Raw genomic sequence first — 19,866 nt, 5'->3', positions numbered from 1 at the left:
GATATTATTTTGATTCTTTTTTATATCTACGTGGCTTTACCGAAAGACCCAAAGAATATCAATTCCAAGCTTTAAGTTAAGATTTAAACAACTTTTGTTTATTTCACCAGGTAAGGCTCACTGACCTCTACAGCTCTTTTTTCAGAAGCCAGCTGGCCACAAACGATAGCTCAACGAAGTGGCTGCCAAATACTCTAAACGCGTGATGCTGATTCTAAAAGTAGGTAGGGAAAAACCGGAGGACCCGGAGAAAAGTCCACGCGAACACGGGGAGAGAGACACGCAAACTCGCAATATACAGCAGCAGGCGTCAGAGTTGGGGTCGAACTCACGACATCCTGTATACCAGGGGAGTTAGTTAACATATCGCCACCATGCCGCCCCTATGTATGTATGTATGTTGAACTTCTTTCGCACCGTACGTAGCCAGCCGCGCTTAATCGGAGGTGAGTTACGCTGTGCTACGGTGCCACCGGTTAGTGTTCCGTGGTTGCCCGGCTATTGTTGTTGTGGTTAAGCTGACGTGTACCATGGTTGCTGTGGATGGTTGTGCGTGCGTGATGCCCCACCACCCACCACCACCCTTCGTGTGCCGTGCCGGCACCTTCATGGGTTTCTGCTACTCGCTGAACGGCACTTACCCCAAAAAGTCTGTCGGGCTACGCGCGCGAGGGTGGGGGGTGGAGGGCGGAATCTTTGCTTTGCTTCGCTGGTGGTGGATGACGCCCAGGTGATATTTGAGAGTAATTAGCAACTCAATTATTCGACGAAACCGTCTCCGGGTCTCGCCCACCGCATTGCGCGAGCCGAGCTTGCGCCAGCTGAACTTGCCGCGGCGCGGGCTAAACGCTCAGGTCCCGAGCGATTACTTTTCGCTGCTCATTGCGATGAATTCGTAACGACCATGACGTCATCGGGGTCTGCGGGTGGGGAGAGGGGAGGGGAGGTGGGGGTGGCGGGGAGGATTCCATGCTGCGAACTTGCTCGTTAATATGACCAATTAACTCGGTGCGCGCGCGCCCGCGAAATTAGGCGAATTGATGAGGGCGCCGTGGGTTCGGCGCTTCTCGCGACCCTTGAGTTGATCGTGGAAGCAGTGCAGATGTGGAATTAGCGAGAAGGGAGGGAGAGAGAGGGAGAGAGGGAGAGAGAGAGAGACAGACACGTGCAGAGATGAGATGAGACGGAGGTGGAATAACTACGAGTGGAGGGAGGTGGAGAGCCGTTGCGTACTTATCGAGAGTGCAGGCGGTGAAACTGCACTGGAGTTCCATCAGATGTAGGGGGCTTAGGCGCCGGGCTACGAGGTGGGGGGAGGGAATGTTGTGGGCGAGGGGGGACATCGGGCAAGCCCCCCCCCCTCTTAATTCATCCCTTGCGCCAGGGTCACGTGCCCAGCACGAGGCGCCACTGTTGGGAATACGGTGGAGAAAAATATCGCGATAAATTCAAGATAATAGGGATAGCAGAGGGCTCGAGAAACATAGAGAGGGATATGAAGAGAAAGATGCCGAGACATTGTCCGAGAGAAGAATCGTAGGCTTTAAGAATCCGATGAGCTATGAAACTTGTTTCTTTTTTAGACAGATGTCCAGCAGAAGGGGGAGGGAGAGAGGAAAAGATTCGGACGTGAACGGAGGTCGGACTCTATACTGGTCAAACAGACCTCTCGCCTCCACGAGGTGGACATTTTGAGGTCAAAATCGATTCTGCTCCCTGGCCAAGCGCGAGGCTTGATGACGCGAGATTGTTATTGTAAACAATGATTGTTATTTTTACCTGTATATATTTTGCATTCATGTTATTATCGCCCCGGGTTGTCATTAGCGGCACGTGCCCCGTGCAAAGGTCCCCGTTAATTAAAGGCCCCGCGGCGTCATCATCGGCTCCAACGTCGCGCGGCCGCGGCCACGTGAAAAGTTCCACGTGACGAAACTACCAACAGCTTCAATAGTGCCAGCCACGACCACCACCAACATAACTACACACTCACACTACCACTACCAACATAACTACACACTCACACTACCACCACCAACATGACTACACACACAACAACAACAACAACAACCGCCATTCGCCAGTGAATGGCGGTTGCTATGTGCACATTAAGGTCACGGGACAGACCTGGCAGGTGCCATGGGTTGACCGACTGAGATGAGTGGCTGATGCAACACCTGTGCTCCCTACTGTGCCAGGCTAGGTGCAGGAGAATGCAGGACAGACCCTGCAGGTGCCATGGGTTGACCGACTGAGATGAGTGGCCGATGCACCACCTGTGCTCCCTACTGTGCCAGGCTAGGTGCAGGAGGTTACAGGACAGACCCTGCAGGTGCCATGGGTTGACCGACTGAGATGACTGGCCGATGCACTATCTGTGCTCCCTACTGTGCCACTAGGGAGCACAGGTGGTGCAAAATTTATCAATCTTTGGAAGGACGTAGATCAACCAGGTATAGTGTTAACTGTTGTGTTGGCCGACTCTCTGAGTTGCATTACATTTCTAAGTTTGCTAAGTTTGATATATTTTTCTTTTGTTCTCTCTATCACCTTGTTCCCTCTGTAAATTTCACCCTACCCTCTCGCCCGTTGCGGCGGCCTCTCCCCCTCCCCCTCGGTTTGGCCGAGGTGTGCTAGCTCTGCGATCTTATATTTACTTGAAAATTCCATCCCTAGCCCCGCCCACTTGCCCTTGGGTTGTGCCCACCACAGGCGCGTGTGGCTTCTGGTTGCGGTGGCTCTCTCGCTACATTTCCTCCTGCCTCAGCAGTCCGCCTGCTGTGTTGTTTCACCTGAAGATGATGGCTTGTGTTGTTATCGAAACGTCGTGATTTATTCGTTATTTTTCTATCTACGTGACTTTACCGAAAGAACCAAAGAGTATGAATTCCTGCAGTCACGAAAGCTTCAAGTAAACATTTATGAATTCCTCACACAATCCAGGCTGGTTAAACCCAGGATAGATCGTAGACATGCCGGCGAAGACGTCCCATTAGGGGGCTCCACGTTTCGCAAGCATAAAGAAGGGAGGGCATGACCGTGGCCGAGAAGACCCGAAGCTTCGTATGGAGCGACAGACCAGGTAATGCCGCTTGACTGATTCTTAGTCAGACCTCTGCTGTCAAACCGGAGCTGGTCATGAGCACACTGCCCAGGTATGGAAAAATATCCACTCTCTCCACAACTGCCCCATCACCAATTGGGAGTTGGGGTGGAGTTTTCTGATGGCACAAAATACCCAGTCAGGTGCTTAGTTTTGGTGGGACTGATGGTAAGGCCCCACCTCTTAGTGGCATGCTCCAGATTTAGCAGCACCTCCTCCAACTCCTCTGAGTGAGCAGCAATCACCAGATTATCAGCATACATAACCAGGTTGACCAATACGGAGCCATCCCTTGACCGCACCTAGGAATTGATCAGCCTCCCATTGTATCTGTACCAGATGGAAATTCCTCCGGTACAGTCATCGAAGGCTTCACGAACTTCTTGGTCGAAATAGATGTTAAATAATGTAGGAGCCAGAGAACAACCCTGCCGCACCGGAAGGTGAACAGGGAATGGCTCTGACTCCCAGCCACATAGTTTTACCCGGGCCTGCCTACCATCATAAAAGTGCTTAATGATTGTGAGCAGAGAGTCAGGGACTCTGAAAGCACGAAGAACAACCCAGATCCCAGGCCTACTGATGGTATCATAGGCCTTGACCAGGAGTTAAAGAGTGATTTGTGATCGCGGGCTACTGCGGCAGACTCCATCTCCTTAGCAACTTGCGACCATCACCCATCCTTGCAGTGCCACACGGCTCTCCAAACCTCCGAGAGAATTCTGCGGTAAGCCTTCTCATTCTCTGAAGTGGGATGCTTTTTCTCAGTCAGCCGGAACACCTCCTCTGTTAACCAGGGTCTCTGGCGAAGTTTTCAACGTGCACCCAAAGCTGGCATTGTAGCTGCATGAGCCACAGTCCTAAACCTCGCACATTTCCCCTCGGCATAAGGAGGAGTGGGTGATGATGCCAACCCCAGCTGCAAGTGATGATGCAATTCTCACTTGCAACTTTCATCAGCTAGCTGAGACCAGGCCACCGTGGGTTTGAATGGGGCCCTGGATGTACATCCACCACTGGAGTGGAAGAATGGCAGGTGCATCTTCCAGATGTCAAGGCGGTGGTCAGTGGGCACATCAGCTCCGCGATAGGACCTGGTGTCAAGGACATGGGCCCGCATCCACTGTTCCATCACTATAGCTCAGAAGATGTTCTTGCTTGGACCAGGTGTGCATCCATGTTGCTGTGTGAATGCGCCGATGCTGGAACAGCATATTGGTAATTACAAGCCCATGGGATGCACAAAAGTCTAGCAGCCTCCGACCGTCATTGAGCTGATCTGGCCCATGCCTTCCAATAAATCCAGACCAGGTGCCAGCATCATGGCCCACTCGGGCATTAAAGTCACCCAAACGGATGACTCTATTCCAAGGGGCCACTTTAGCAAGCACCTGTCACAAGAAGTCATAGAAGGCATCTGGCTCATTAGCCTTGCCTGCATCACTCCACTGATGTTCATCTTCGGTGGGGACATAAGTAACCACGATCACCACTCCCCGCCTTTGGTTGATGGTAAGGCGAGCCCATAGTAGCCTGGGGCTTACAGGTTCCCACACCTCACTGCCATGCTCCCATGCCCCCTTCATTCTTTTGTTCAGAAGAAGAGCCACTCCCTGTTGTTTGGCAGTCTCCTTTTCTGAGTAGTAGAGTGTCCACCCCTCATGGTGGCAGGAGCCAGAGGCAGTCCACCAGACCTCCTGAATACCACAGAGAACCAGGCGGTAATGGTCCAGCTCCCGACAGAGGAGTAGCAGTCTCTCCTCCTCAGTGAGCGTTCAAACATTCCACGTGGCCACTCACAATCGCTTTTTGCTGTTTCTGGCGGAACCCTGAGGGTAAGGATTCAGTCTCCTAGCTCCGCCAAATGGGGTTTGGCCAGGAGACATCGTAGACGCCTGTCCCCCTGGGGCCTCCTGTACAAGCTTAGATAGATTATTAATACGTGTTTTAGTGGTAGTTGGGTTAACGGTGGAAGGGTTACCAAGCCCCTCGCACCCGTCCAGAGCCCCCATTGGCCACTGTGGTGGCTACAAGCGCCATGAGGGGAAAAGGCGAATGGAATTGGCCGTTCCCCCCATGGAATTGCTCGCATCCACCACAGCGCTACCATCCGGCACCACTGATTGGGTAGGGCGTTGTTTTTGCCGGACCCACAAACATTCACTCACACTACCACCAGTAACATACCTCCACACACTCACCCACTCACACACACTACCACCAGCAACATACCTACACACACTCATCCACTCACACACACTACTACCAGCAACATAACTACACACACCCACTCACACACTACCAAAGACAAAGATCCCCCTATAGCCTGAACAGGGGCTAGTTTGTTAAGGCCACCACGTATGATAGGGCGCACGGTACACGAGGGGGTGGGTGGCCAGCACCACGCCCGACCGCCTTTGTCTCCCCAGAGTGGATGTTTACACACCGCACCAGGTACTCATTTGAGGCCGAGTCGACCTACGGGAGGCCCAGAAGCGGTCACAGATAATCGTCACCGGTGTTGGCCTTGAGCGGGATTCGAATTCGGGTCGCCGGGTTCGTAGCGCAGTGCGCTAATCACTGCGACACCGCTCCCCACCACCACCACTACCACAACAACTCTCTCTCTCTCCCGTCCCTATGTCTTGGGGCAGAATTGCTAACGTCTCACGCGAAAATCTAAATCAAAGCGAACATTGTGTTGTGCGTGTAAACATTGCCGCGAGAGTGCGCGCAACAACGGGTTAACGGCGTTTTCTTTCAAATCACCGGTGAGCAGCAAAGCCGGCGCGCACACACACAGACAAAGATAAAAGACAAAGATCCCCCGTATAGTCTTAACAGACTGTAGGGGCAAGTGCTGTTAGCGAGCACCTATGAAGGCCGGAACGGTACACGAGGGGGTGGGTGGCCATCACCACGCCCGACCGCCTTAGTCTCCTCAGTGGCAATGTTTTTATCCACCGCACCAGGTACTCATTTGAGGCTGAATCTACCTAGGGGAGGCCCAGGACCGGGTCGCCAGGTTCATAGCGCAGTGCGCTAACCGCTACACTACCGCTCCCCACACACAGACACACACACACAGACACACGCACACACAGACACACACACACATAGAGACACACACACAGACACACTCAGACACACACACAGACACACACACAGACACACACAGACACACACACAGACACACACAAACACACAGACACACACACAGACACACACACAGACACACACATAGAGACATACACACAGAGGCACACAGACACACACAGACACACGCACAGAAACACACACACACAGACACACACACAGACAACAACAACCGCCATACGCCACTAAGTGGCGGTGACGTCACCACGACGCTTGTTCCAGGCTATGTGCACCCTGAGGCCACGTGAAGTGTCGAACGCCCGCTGGCAGGAGGTCACGGAGTAGACCCAAGTGCCACGGGTCGACTAACTAAGATGACTGAGATGGCTGGCTGATGCACCACCTGTGCCCCCTACTGTGCCAACCTGCTGTGCTTTAGCTACCCGGCACTCCGTTCGTTGTTGTGAGCGTTGCTCCTCAGCCCTCTGTTGCTGTTGGAGGGCGACTGCTTCCAACTGCTCAGTAGCGTCCTTCACGAGCCTCCTCCACAGAGGCCGATCTTGACACCGCTGGTACCAGTCATCGGCAAGTCCACTCAGCTCCACGTCCTCCTGTACCACATCGCTCCATCTCTTCTCTAGCCCGTGCCGCGCCCGTTTTGCCCCCTCGATCCGGCCGAACAAAAGCTGTTTCGGCATGCGGTGGCTGGGCATGCGGGCTACATGACCCAGCTAACGCAGCCTTGCCTGCCGGAGGAGCACACCGATGGGACCTTGCCCAGATCTTTCAAGGATTTGTGAGCTCCTCACACAATGCAGCCTGGTTAAACCCAGAATGGATCGTAGGCAGGCTAGCCTAAATGTTTCTAACCGGCGAAGATGTTCCATTAAGGGGGTCCACGTTTCGCAAGCGTAGAGAAGGGAGGGAATGACCGTGGCCGAGAACACCTGAAGCATAGTGTGGAGCGACAGACCAGGTAGCTTCCACACAGCGTTACGCAACCGATGAAAAGATATTGCCGCTCGACTGATTCGGAGTGAGACCTCTGCTAAGTGTCTTTGTGTCTTTGTGTCGTTGTGTGTGTGCGCGGGTCTTTGTCTGTTTATGTGTCTTTGTGTCTTTGTATAACGGCTAGTGCGCTGCACTACGAACCCGGCGACCAGAGTTCTATTCCAGCCAACGCCAGTGACGATTATCTGAACCGATCCTGGGCCTCCCCTAGGTTGACTCAGTCTCAAATGAATACCCGGTGCGGTGTTTAAACATCGCCACTGGGGAGACAGAGGCAGTCTGGCGTGATCCTGGCCACCTACATAAGTGTCGCAAACAGCACCTGCCCCAACAGTCTGTTAAGGCTATACATAGGATCGTTGTCTTTGTGCGCGTCTATACTGTTGCATTTGTGTACGGTGTCTGTGCGCGCGTGTGTCCCTCTCTATCTCTGTCTCTTCGTGTGTATTTCAATGCAGTGCTTGTGGCGGGGTGGGTGGTTCATGGTGATGAATTTTGGCGATGCCGAATGCGTTCATGGTGGTGCTGCTGCCGGTGATAGTGGTGCCAGTGTCTGTGGTCGTAGTGGTGAATGCGCTGCTGCTGCTTGTGGTGGTGATCGATGTGATTATATTGATTGATGTTCTGTTTAATGCGGTTGACATAGTGAGGGTGGTGCTGGTGAGTGGGTGAGTGTGGTGGTGGTGGTGGTGATGATAGGGAGTGAATGCCGAGTGGTGGTGAGTGTGCATTGGTGTTAATGATTGTCGGAGTAAGTGACTAACATTGGTGCTGATAGTAGTGGGTGAGCGTGTGATATAATTGGGTGGAGGTGACGGTGATATGGTGAAATCACGAGTGTGTGAGTGTGTGGTGGTGGACAGTGCGCGTGGTGATAGGAGTGGGTAAGTGTGGTGGTCGTGGTGGTGGTCGGGCGGTGATAGTGAGACAAAGGCGGCCGGGCACGTGTTCCTGGCCACCCACCCCCTCGTGTGCGATGCCGTCCTTCATAGGTGCTCGCTAACAGCACTTTCCCCCAACAGTCTGTTAAATGCGAATGCAGACGACCTTTGTCTCTGAGTTTGTGGGAGGTGACGGCTGCCGGCGATGGCAGGAGAGGAAGTAGAGGAGGTGGAAGGGGAGGAGAAGTCGAAGAGCCATTCTACCTCGCGCGGGGCTCACATCGGGGCGCGGCTGTTCTCATCCTCCCATCCCCCACAAAGACACGAGCATCGCGGACCCCACGCGTGCGCTCCTCGCAATCATCCCCTCCTGCTCCCCCCCCTCCACCAGCACCACGTCCCCCTGCTCCTCCTCTACCAGACTCCTCCTGCACGAGCGCCATTGGTCGCTAGCTCCTTGGCGCTTCCACGCGTTCGGCGGAGCAGCGTGGGGCGAGCGCGCGCGAGTCGAGACCGCGCCTGTCACGCGCGTCCCTCTCCTCCTCTCCCTCTCCGCTCTCTTCTCTCTCCGCTCTCTCCCCCAGCCTCTCTCACTAACACTCACATACACACAGAGCTCTCGCTCTTACACATGCGCGCGTGCACATCTCTGTCGCTGAGACTCACACGCGCACATGCACAGAGCTCTATCTTTCTCGCACACACAAACACACATGCACACAACTCGCTGTCTGGCTCTCTGTCTCTCTCTCTCTCTCTCGGTGCACGAGGCGTGAAGATTTATTCATCGCGATTCTGCGACTGAACAAGAACCAAAGCGATTCTGGGAACCAGGCGCATTGATCGCCCAGGTAGGTGGCGAGAGCTTGTGCTGTTGTCTGTCTCCCTGACTATCTGTCTGCATGTCTGTCTGTCTGTTTGTCTGCCTGTCCGTTTGTCCGTGCCTTTGTACCGGCCTGCTTGTGTATTTGTCTGTCTGTCTGTGTCTGCCTGTCCGTCTATGACAGCACGTTACTCACAGGTTTGTTACACGTGACCCAAGTACACAAAGACACCCACACGCACCATGTACACACAGACACACACACGGACCATATACACAAAGACACACACACACGGAACAGCTCACGGGGGACAGTCTCCGTCTTAGGATAACGACGGTGATGAGGTGGATGGTGGTGATGGTGGTAGAGATGGTGGTAGTGATGGTGGTGGTGGTGATGGTGGTAGTGATGGTGATGGTATTGTGTTCTCCGCGCCGTCTCGCGATGATAATTCAGACAAATTAACGGACTGCGCTGGCGCTGTGCACATTCAACAATCTCATCACCTTCAGCGAAAGCACCGTTGCCTTCTACCAGACAAGCACGAATTATATAGGCTAGCAAGCCAACGTTTCGGCCAGTGGCTCTTCTACAGAAAAGAAACGCTATCCTGACGGTATATTTGTTTGCACTGCAACGGTGCGATGAAGCAGAACCATTGTCCGAAACGTCGCCGATTATTTATTTTCTTTTCAAGTAGTATAGGCGAACGCGTTGAGTTTGTTTGTGTTGCTTGTGCATGTGCTCCACGGCTCACGGGGTATCACACAAAGCATCGTAAAATATATATGCGCACAGTATACACACACACACAGTATACACACACACAGTATACACACACACAGTATACACACACACACAGTATATATACACACACACACAGTATACACACACACAGTATACACACACACAGTACACACACACACAGTATACACACACACAGTATATATACACACACACACAGTATACACACACACAGTATACACACACACAGTATACACACACACAGTATACACACACACAGTATATATAGAGAGAGATAGTCTTCTATTTCCGGGCAGTGTTATTGATGAATGTGGTGGCGAGTTGTGTTGTTTCTAAAAGAAAGAAAACGCACCGGTTGCGTCCTCAAATTCTTAACCAGATAATTTGGCGTCGAATGGATCGTTTCGCAAACTGAAAAGGAAAACATCGCCACGTGGGAGAGGCGGCGGTCGTGGTCGGACCGCATCTCCCTGGACCGAGATTCGAACCTTGAAAGTCGGGAAATCAGGAGAGAGGGGTTGGTGGGTGGGTGGGGGGGTGGGTCACTGCGATGATGAGATACGCGTTAAAAGCACCAACAACAACAAAAAGTTTTAACTTTTTAGCGGACGAAGGCAACTTGCCGTGAGCACGCACAATGGGGGTGTGGGATGACCTACAGCCTGATAGTTGGAATCGTGAGGGTTCGAGTTCGGATGCGGGGTCGGTGGGGGGTGGGGGCACCGTTAAATGTGATGCCGCGTGGCCGCTTTTGCTGAGCGGACACGATATTTGTGATGAATTAATTACATATTTCAACCGCCATATACGTAGAAAAAGATTGTTACCTCTCCGGATAGGCACGTCACATTAAGAACGAAATAATACATTGCCAAAATAATGGACAAAAAAAATGCGGAATATATTACGTGAAAACGTATCGGTCGGCATTCGTTCATTGAACAAGATCCTGCAGCCGCAGTAGATTCCACTCCATTGAGCTTGATCAGCAGGGATTGTGCCAGCCTCCAACCAGTGCGCCACCGACTCAGGCGATGTCACGGACGGCAATGTGCCGTGCCTGTCCCTTCCCACCCGCAACTGCACGCAGGGCTCGCCCCTTCTCTTCTGCTGCTCCTGCCTGAGTGTCTGAATCGCTCTGCGTCCGCTTGTTCGCACCGTTCGGCGTACAAACGCACCCCGACTGCGATCTCGTCGGATCGCGCAAGCTCAGCAGTTTTGCTTTGTTTTGAGCCTGGGAGACTTCTCTGGCTAATGACAGATGGCGAAGGTTTTAGGCCTGCGAGGTGGCCACGAGATGGCAGCACATCAATACGCATTCTTGAACCTATCCGTGCGGAGCTTTGAGCGTTATTCACCTGTACGTGTGGTCTTCCTCCGGGGACCACTGGTTTCCTCCCACACGCATGGCTGGGTCATCTCTTTAAGCCCTGCAGGCTTGAGACAAGGGGGTGGTGGTGGGGGGGGGGACGGGGGGGGGTGTGTTAATTCTGCCCTAGCGACTTTGTTGTAAACGTAGGGGCCTCTAGTGGCTGGAGGAACCATGATGAACCCATTGCGCCATACAACGCACGCATCGTGCGCGTATCGCGAGCTTCAGAAACAAATCGAGTAGATAGGTCAAAGGCGCTGCCATGTCATTTCTCGCTCACTCCACTGCTGGCGGAAGGGCCTCTACGGAAGGGAGCTCGAGAGAGAGAGAGGGAGGGAGGGATAGTGCCTCGAGAGGGTTTTTGACCCTACGCGTCCACGTTGTCCAGACGTCTGGGAAGATGCGGGAGTAGCCACGCTTTACCCCCACCGCACGCGACGGCATTAGATGAGTCGATTAATTGGAGGTCACATTTACCGAAGACATAGCCTCCTTCGTCTACCTCTGACCAGCGATGTCTCCAATCACATCACACCCATCCCATCTCTTGCAGCCATACACATCGCCCATTCCCCGTAACATAACGATGCAACTACTATTACTCCCAATAATCATGTATTTGCATCATTCGTCATATTTAGCTGGCACCAAAAATAAAATTGACGTCGGCTTGGGTAAGGGACGCCGTCGCTGAGATTAATTGTCGGCCGGCGGTTAAAGACTAAGGTCCGAGTGGCAGCCAAAGGAGAGTAACGCGCCCCAGGGAACGGCCAACGAGGAGATGGAAGCGTCGCGATCAGCTGGCGTGAAAGGCACGAGAGCAGCGGTCCTCACTAATTTTCACTGGGGTGCACTTCGCCGATGAGACATCAGCAGCGTGTTAGGGCCGCCACACATTTGAAACCGTTGGGGTTTGACAGCAGCACGACGACGATGATGATGATGGTTGGGGAGTGTTTTCACCATTTGCGTTATTGTCGAGGGGGCCGCACGTCAGGGGGCCGCACTAAAAGGCCAACGGGGGCCGTCAGTAGCCCGCGGTCCTTGCAACACAGAGCCACTGCGCTCGAGGGATTGTGGCGTCGAGTGATCGCGAGAGATGGCGACGTCCCGATGGGGGGGGGGGGGGGCCTTCGTCCGGCAGTGGCTGATCACGATCGAAGAACAAAAAAAACCCTCGCTGAGTCTCGAGGGCCGGGGTTTTAGGAGGGGTCCCTGCTACATTCGGGACGTTTGGCGAACGAACGCGAAGTTTGCCTGCGCGTGCCTCCTCAATGTACAGGAGCGGCGAGAGAGAGAGAGAGTACGGAGGCGTGGACAGGAGCGTGCGCGTGCAGCCCATTGTCAATGCACTTTGGGGTTTAGGGGATTATTTGACCATACTTCACTACGCCAATCTGTGCGGGTTCATAGCGGCGCGCTGAGACGAGAGAGCAGAGCGCTAAAGCGCAGCGGCGGTTTTGCGGCCACTGCCTTTCTTCCGCTGCACGCGAATCTCAGGTTTGTGGCGCGCCTCCGATTGGCGCGGTTGGCTACGTACGCTGCGAAAGAAGTTCAACGTAGATGACATTGTCTGATATCACCCCACACTGCGTTCAACCACCACCACTAGCACACTTGCGCGTCACAACATCTCACTCACCACACTGCAGGTCTCAGCAAGCTGCTCACTCACCCACTCTGTCACCCACTCACTCACCTACGGGTCACCCACTCACTCACCCACTCTGTCACCCACTCACTCACCTACGGGTCACCCACTCACCCACCCACCCGCTCACCTACCACTCACCCACCCACCCACTCAACACACTGTAGGTCACAACACTTATCTGTATGCTTCCTCCCTGGCACTGCTTCACTTTATTTCCTCTCCCATCATCATCATCATCATCGTGTCTTCTTCTTTCGTTCGTATAATAAATAACCTTGCTCAATTCAACAATCGTGGCAACTCTTCATCTATTACAACTTTAATAGTGCTGTTTGTTGCTGGCCGCTTGACGTTTCGGGTGGGTGAAAATGGAGGCTCCTGTGCTCAGCAACCGTGATGATGAAATAAAACAAAACACAAGACGCCTGATTGTGACCACGCGGTCCCGTGACCCACAATGGGTTGAGATGAAGCTCACAGGAGGACCCAATGGGGGTCGCGAACCCCCTCCGATCCGGGCCCCCCGAACCCCTCCGATCTCGGCCCCGCGCGGGATGCCAGTGGCGTCTTCTGCCCACGCGCTAGGCGAAGCGAGGCGCAGCTTGGCTTCGCTTGTCAGGAGCCGTCACGAGGCGAGGAGCCATGCGGAATCCGACGACTTTCGTTTTTTTTTCCATGTAAAAAAAGAACGCGGGAGAGAAAGACCTCCTCCTTTTTCTCCTTCCCCGAGGCGAGGCTGCCGTGCGTGCTTTTGTCGGCTCCGCGTGTCCCTGTTTGTCACATTGCCTGTAGTTGTCAATGTCCCCGCTCCTCCTCTCCCCCCCTCTCTCTTCTCTCTCTTCCCTCACTTGAGCGCACTTGAGCGCACACCCTCGTGAGGAATCGAACTTGTCCGCCGCTGCCTCGTGGCTCTCTCTCAATCTCGCGTCGGTAATCTCCCCTCTCTCTTCATCTTCCTCCCCCCTCTCTCTTTCTCTCTCATCTCTCTCTCTCATCTCCCCGATTCAACCTGTCTGTCCTCTCTGCCCCCCCCCTCTCCCGCCCGTCTCTGCTCTCTCTTGTTTCCTCCTCCCTCTCTCTCTCTTTACCTGTCTCCCTTGCTCTCTCTCCATCATCTTCACACCGTGAGTTGTGAGCTACCGTCATTATCATCATTCATTGAATTTACAATTAGAAGCAGGATATATGACTCCACTTATTCAAATATGAAATCGCATCGTATTGTTGCTTTCGCCGCATGTTAAATGCATTTATTACAACAAAGTAATAATAATGAATTGGAACAATTAAATCAACTGATGTACAGGTACTGGGTGGATTATTATAACACAGAATCGCGAGAGGAGGCTTTTATCCAGCAGGCGATTGACCATGGCTGATTGATGATGATGGTGAATAGGAGCACGCATGTGATTATGGAACGCTTTAGAGGCAAAGGGTTGGTGGATCACGTAGAGATGTGTGACATTCCAGAGTCTCACTGGACTGCGAAATGGCCAATAGATGGTGCTTTGGAACGGGGGTTTGTAAACCTGTGTGTGGACCCTTGAGCGTTATTATTCATCGTGTATCCAAATGTTTACGTGTAAGCATGCATGCATGTACGTGCGTGCATATGTATTTAAATGTTTGTATGTATAGCGGTAGTGCAGTGGTTTGCGCACTGCGATACAAACCTGGTGACCCGAATTCGATTCCCGCTCACGATATATGACAGTGGTGATTATTTGATACCTTTCTGGGCCTCCCCTAGGTCGACTAAGCCTTAAATTAATACCTGGTGTAGGGTGTAATAAACGTCAGCAACGGGGAAGATAAAGACGGCCGGGCGTGGTGCTGGCCACCAATCCCTATCGTGTGCCGTGCCCGGCCTCCACAGGTGCTCTGCGAACAGCACTTGCCCCAACGGTCCGTTGAAGGCTACACGGGGGATCTTTGTCTGTGTAAGTCCTTACTGCAAGGTCGTCCGAAGTAGCCTGTGATTAAAGCACCGCGAGCCGCAATCGCACCCTATTGTTTTGATTAAGTGAAATTGCCTGATCGCTTTCGCTAAGTGGGACATCGCCGCCTGCCAAATACCCACGGTTATCAGCTACAATGTAATTGCCCGTTCAAAAATAAACACCCCCGCGAAGAGTGAAAACCCGAGTAACGTTACAACGACGTCCACAGGACTTGTCGGCGATGTTGTCGATCCACGGCTAGATCAGGACCTCTCTCCCTCCGCATGCCGTGTCGGTCATGGGAGGGGGGGTGGGTGTTGGTTGACCACATGGCCGTGGCCATGGAGTCAACAATGGGGGGACCAAATGTCCCAGGGCGTCTGGTGGTCCCAACCCAGAAACATATCTAAATTTGAAAACGCATTTCCTGCCTAAAATATTTAAAAAAAATTCACGAACACATGGGATGGACTTTTTTTTACCATAATGTCGAAAAGTGTATTGTATGACATTGCTCTGTTTTTACTTTTTTACCATTTCTTGTTTCATTGTATGCAATGGCAGAGATTAGGGATTAATAAAGTACAACCATAACCACAATAATTTAAACAGAAATCTATGCATTGATTTATATGAAGACAAGTCCAGATATTGTGGCCAAGGTTTAGCAACGTGTTCTTTTTTATTTACATAGCATAGCAATTTTTATAGCAATATATTGGGGGGGACATTTTGAGCATATTTGAGCATATTTGAATATTGGGGGGGGGGGGGTATCCCCCCCCCCCCCCCAATATTATCCCCCCCCCCCCAATATATTATAATTACGGCCTTGGTCGACCATAATCCAGCACGTTGGTGAGTGCAGGTTTGTTGGTGTAAAATAAAGGATGGGGGTTGGGGGGGGGGGTGCCCAATCGGTGCAGATATCGCAGCAGAAGTCCGTGGGTAATATCATAATTTTAAATACACGCATTACCACAACATCAATTGAATGTAAATTCTACAGCCCAATGGGTGCTTTGGGACCAATATATATACATATTTTTTCCATAAGCTTTTTTTTAACTGACCGCACACTCACCCTGCTGATAAGTCTCGGAAAGTTGAAACCGACCCAGGGCTCGTTCAATTCTCAGACCGATTGCTGCTGGTAAACATTTATCCGGAAGCTCCATTGTGCAAAAAGACCATAACGTAATTGTATTCACGCGGGAGCCCCTGACCCGTGCTATGTATTACTTAGCCCGGAAGAACTGGGCTGTGTCCTGCCCGTGTGAGAGTCCATCGGAGTCACGCTCTGGAACGTGATCACAAGGACGCCACACAACGCCAACACCGGGAGGGGGTGGGGGGGATCGGCAAAACCTGCGGCTCGCGGAGTCCGCACGCGGCTCTTTAAGCATGCTAAGTGACGTTATTTATTGAAGGATCACCGTCTCTAATTCACATGCATTGCGGCTCTTGAGATATTGCGTTTTTGTTGTTGTTGTTGTTATCCAATTCCATAGAAATGCATCTTCTCGTTACTTACGACTTCCGGCCTACACCAACCTGCTGACACGGCTCACCGCATAGCTCACCAACCCCAAGAGCTAAACTCAACACACCCGTAGTTGACCAGCACTCACGCTCATGCAACGACGCCGTTCAGCCACTCCAGACTTCAACTTACCACGCAGATCACCAGCTCCAATGCCCGACTAGGTGTTAATGAGAATTCGTTCATGAAGCTGTTGAGATGTTTTAATGAACGTAGCAGCGGCTGCCGAAACAGACTAATTTGCCAGCTTGTATTATATTTTCTCCTCTCGAGCCTTCAATTTCAGTGCGACTGTTGCGTTTTACATTATTAGGATCACTTTGCTTGTTTGCCCAGGAAAGTCTCGCATGAGTCTCACGACTCTTGTTATGCCAAGTGTTTTTTTCTCAGTAGGGAAAGAGGGGGGGGGGGGTGGTGTGCGATGTTGCTGCTACGTGTACAGTATGTCATCCCCATTGAGCAAATTACAAAAAACTTTCCGGCATTGGCATGTTTTGACAGATACCAGTCCCATTGCAAGTTTGTTTGTTTCGTCGCTTATGGGAGGAAACCGGGGGACCTGGAGGGAACCCACGCAAGAGCAGGTGGAGAACGTTGCAAACTCCACGCACGCACACACACAGCGCACAGAGTTGAGGAGGCCGAACCCAGAGCATAATTGCTGTTCGGTCACAATCGGTCCAACTCACTGCTCCACGCTCCTGCCCTACTTGCACATTGCAGTCTAAGACTGTCGCCACAGCTACAGAGCAGCTGTAGTCCGGATTTCACTCACTCACTCACCCACCGACCCAACCCACCCGCCCCAGCGAGTCGAGGAATGTCCGCTATTCGAAACGAATCGATTTTTTGGGATCCCGGATGCCAATGTATAAGTTGGTATGAAAAATAAGAAGAGGTTTTACCCTTTCTGGCACTAACACAGGGAGTGTTCAGATGCTCAAATACCAACAAATGGCAGCCTTTTGCAAGGAATCAAGTCTGAATTAACCACACGGAATGGTGAACATGCGAACAAACATGGCTCTGATAATATTATGATGCATTGTCTTTGAAACTGATTGGCCTACACCAGAGACAGACTTCTTTAGGGCCTAGTCTCACCAGCAGTGCCAGAACAGAGAGCAGTACAAAGACAATGTACGTATTAGAGCATTTATAACTCGGGGTGAGCAACTATATGATGAGACCTTTTGCCAGTAGCAAAGTATGAAAAGTAAGAAGAGGTTTTACCCTTTCCGACAATAATCTGGTGTCATCAGGAAATTTTTTATTGATTTTTTTATCAATCCGTCCTATTGTGGTGGTAAGTACATTCTCCAACCCCTACTAGCCACTCTGTCGCTCTATCCTCGCTATTTATGTGCAATGAAGAAAAGTCATTGCCCGAAACGTCGCCTTTCCATTTTGTTCTTATTTTGTTTTATTTAAGGCCAGGGAAGTTATGGACGAACGTGTTAAGTTTTTTTTATTGGTCCTCGTATCGCTCTTTCGTCCCGTTTTTGTCCTGCAGTTCAACCCGCCCTGTCAGTCGAAGCGAAACAGCTAGCAGTGTCATTTTGCCATGAATCGACGACGACGACAACGATTACAACAACAACAAAAACAAACCCGCCAACGAACATCGATATATTGTCGCGCGATGCTCGCTGCCCGTATCGCGAGCCACATGAATGCACGGGCGATCGATCACCGACTCGGTTGTTGGCGGAGAGTTATGGCGTGAAGGCAAACACAATCACGATTCCATTCTGTGTCTCCCACATGGAGATATAATTATGCTTTAATCCATGGCCCTATTGGCTTTCCACACCAATATTATCCAGCGGCGAGTACCAACTCTGGACCTGGTTTCGACCTTTTGGGCAATCACCAGCAGGGTCAGGCTTGTCAGGCAAATGCTGCCGCCGTGACTCAGAATGTCAAAGCCGGCGCGCGGAGTTTATTTGCTCGGTGCGCGTGCTCCTTAATAATAATAATAAACAACAACAGTAATATCGGTGTGCGACGACCACGGGCCAACGGACGCACACGCTATTTTATTTACAGCGGAGTTTATGCTTATCCCGTGCGAATCGATACACGAGGGGGGCGTTGGCTGATGCCGCGCTGACCGCGGTGCACGAGCGCCCGTCACCAACACCGAACACAACACATCAGTCAATAGCAATGCGGCCTTAGACAACAACAAAAAAAACCCCTGAAAATTATATATAATGGGCGACAATTTAGAATAATGGTCCTCCTTCACAGCGCACGTTGGAGAGCCGTTGCCCGGCACGTCGCATATTGCATGTTAATGGAGGATTCGTAATGCCCCCTAAACTGCGGAGTTACGCTGTAGAAGCATATGGGGGTCGCGCACTATGCGAGTCGGGGTAATGGATGGATGCGCGTCCCCACCACCACCCCCCCCCCCAGATTCGCGGCGCCCGCGGTGTTGACGCACACGCGTGGTGGCAGATGCTGGGAGAGACAAGCAGCCGAGGTGGCTCAGAGGTCAGAGGCACCGAGCCAGCACCGCCGACAAAACCTGGGTTCGAATCCGGCCCGCACCTGCACTCGTACACTCGTGATGGCGATCCCGGACTCCAATAACAAACTGCCCACGACGGAGCAGCCGTCGTCACGTTGAGTAACGTGAGCGTGGGTTCTCGTAGGCGTGAGTGGGTAGATGGGTGCTCGCCGAGTCGTATGCAGTGCGAGCGAGTTTGTGAGCCGAGGCCGTTTCCATTGTCGGCGTGAGTGGCTTTGGTCAGTGCAAGTCGAGCCTGTAGAGGTGTGAAGGTGAATCAGTGAGTGTAAGTTCCATGGAGCGGTGGTGTAGCGGTTAGCGCGCTGCGCTACGAACCTGGGTTCGATTCCTGCTCACGGCCAACACCGGTGACGATTATTTTAACTGGTCCTGCGCCTCTGTGTAAATATCGCCACTGGGGAGACAAAGGCGGCCAGGCGTTGTGCTGGCCACCCACCCCCTCGCGTGCCATGCCGGCCTTCATAGGTGCTCACTAACAGCACTTGCCCCAATAGTCTGTTAAGGCTTGTATTTGTAAGTTCCATGGAGGTGAGCTTAGTAGCATATGTTTCCAATTTCACTAGAGGTGAGTTGATACGTGAATTGTAAGTTCTACATTGCAGAGGTGAATGGGTTGGTGAGTGTAATTGTATCCTGTAAGGATGAGTAGGCAGGTAAGCGTTAGTCAGTCACATCGAAGTGGATCAGTCGTTCAGTGCCAACGAGATATGTAGAAATCAATGGATGTGTGAGGTTTAGCTCTATTGTGGTAATTATAACGCGGCCATTATAGAGCTCAGTATGGCAGTTTATATCAGGTGGAACAGTTCCTAACTAAGTTGTCTCTGCGCATCCATCTCGCCTTATTTTGTCCATCTAATTGGTATAAATATATTCCTATGATTCTAGGAATATCGGGTACAGCAATGTATGGTTATTATGGATAGGCGTGCCTTGTACTCTTATGGTAGTTATTTACACCGATAATTCCCACTCCAAAACTAGCCTAACAGTGTTCCGGAAAATATAAAGTGATAAATTAAGCGCCGAGTACAGGTGGAAGTGCAGGTGAGCACAGGTGAGTTCAGGTTAGTACAGGTGGAAGTGCAGGTGAGTCCAAGTGAAAGTGAAAGTGAGTATAGGTGAGTTCATTTCCGTA

The 19,866-nt window shown here is 51.9% G+C and overlaps 1 protein-coding gene across 6 annotated transcripts in view; it reads left to right on the top strand.

Moving 5' to 3' along the window:
• The first annotated feature begins 8,326 nt into the window (after window positions 1-8,326).
• Window positions 8,327-19,866, top strand: part of LOC116940677 (heparan sulfate glucosamine 3-O-sulfotransferase 1-like) — a 73,858-nt gene continuing 62,318 nt past the window's right edge. For 4 of the 6 annotated variants that reach the window (XM_032950813.2, XM_032950812.2, XM_032950808.2 and 1 more), the window contains exon 1: window positions 8,327-8,942. The gene's annotated coding sequence lies outside the window, so the exon portion shown is untranslated. Of the gene's footprint in view, window positions 8,943-18,613; window positions 18,730-19,866 lie in introns of all 6 variants that reach the window. The other 2 variants (XM_032950809.2, XM_032950810.2) reach the window with 2 other exon arrangements.

The sequence above is a fragment of the Petromyzon marinus genome, chromosome 9, assembly GCF_048934315.1.
Source record: "Petromyzon marinus isolate PM22_M1 ecotype Great Lakes invasive population chromosome 9, UKy_Petmar_22M1.pri1.0, whole genome shotgun sequence".
Classification (NCBI taxonomy): Eukaryota; Metazoa; Chordata; class Hyperoartia; order Petromyzontiformes; family Petromyzontidae; genus Petromyzon; species Petromyzon marinus.
Note: the sequence above shows the minus strand (reverse complement) of the source record. Positions and strands in the feature narration are given on the sequence as shown.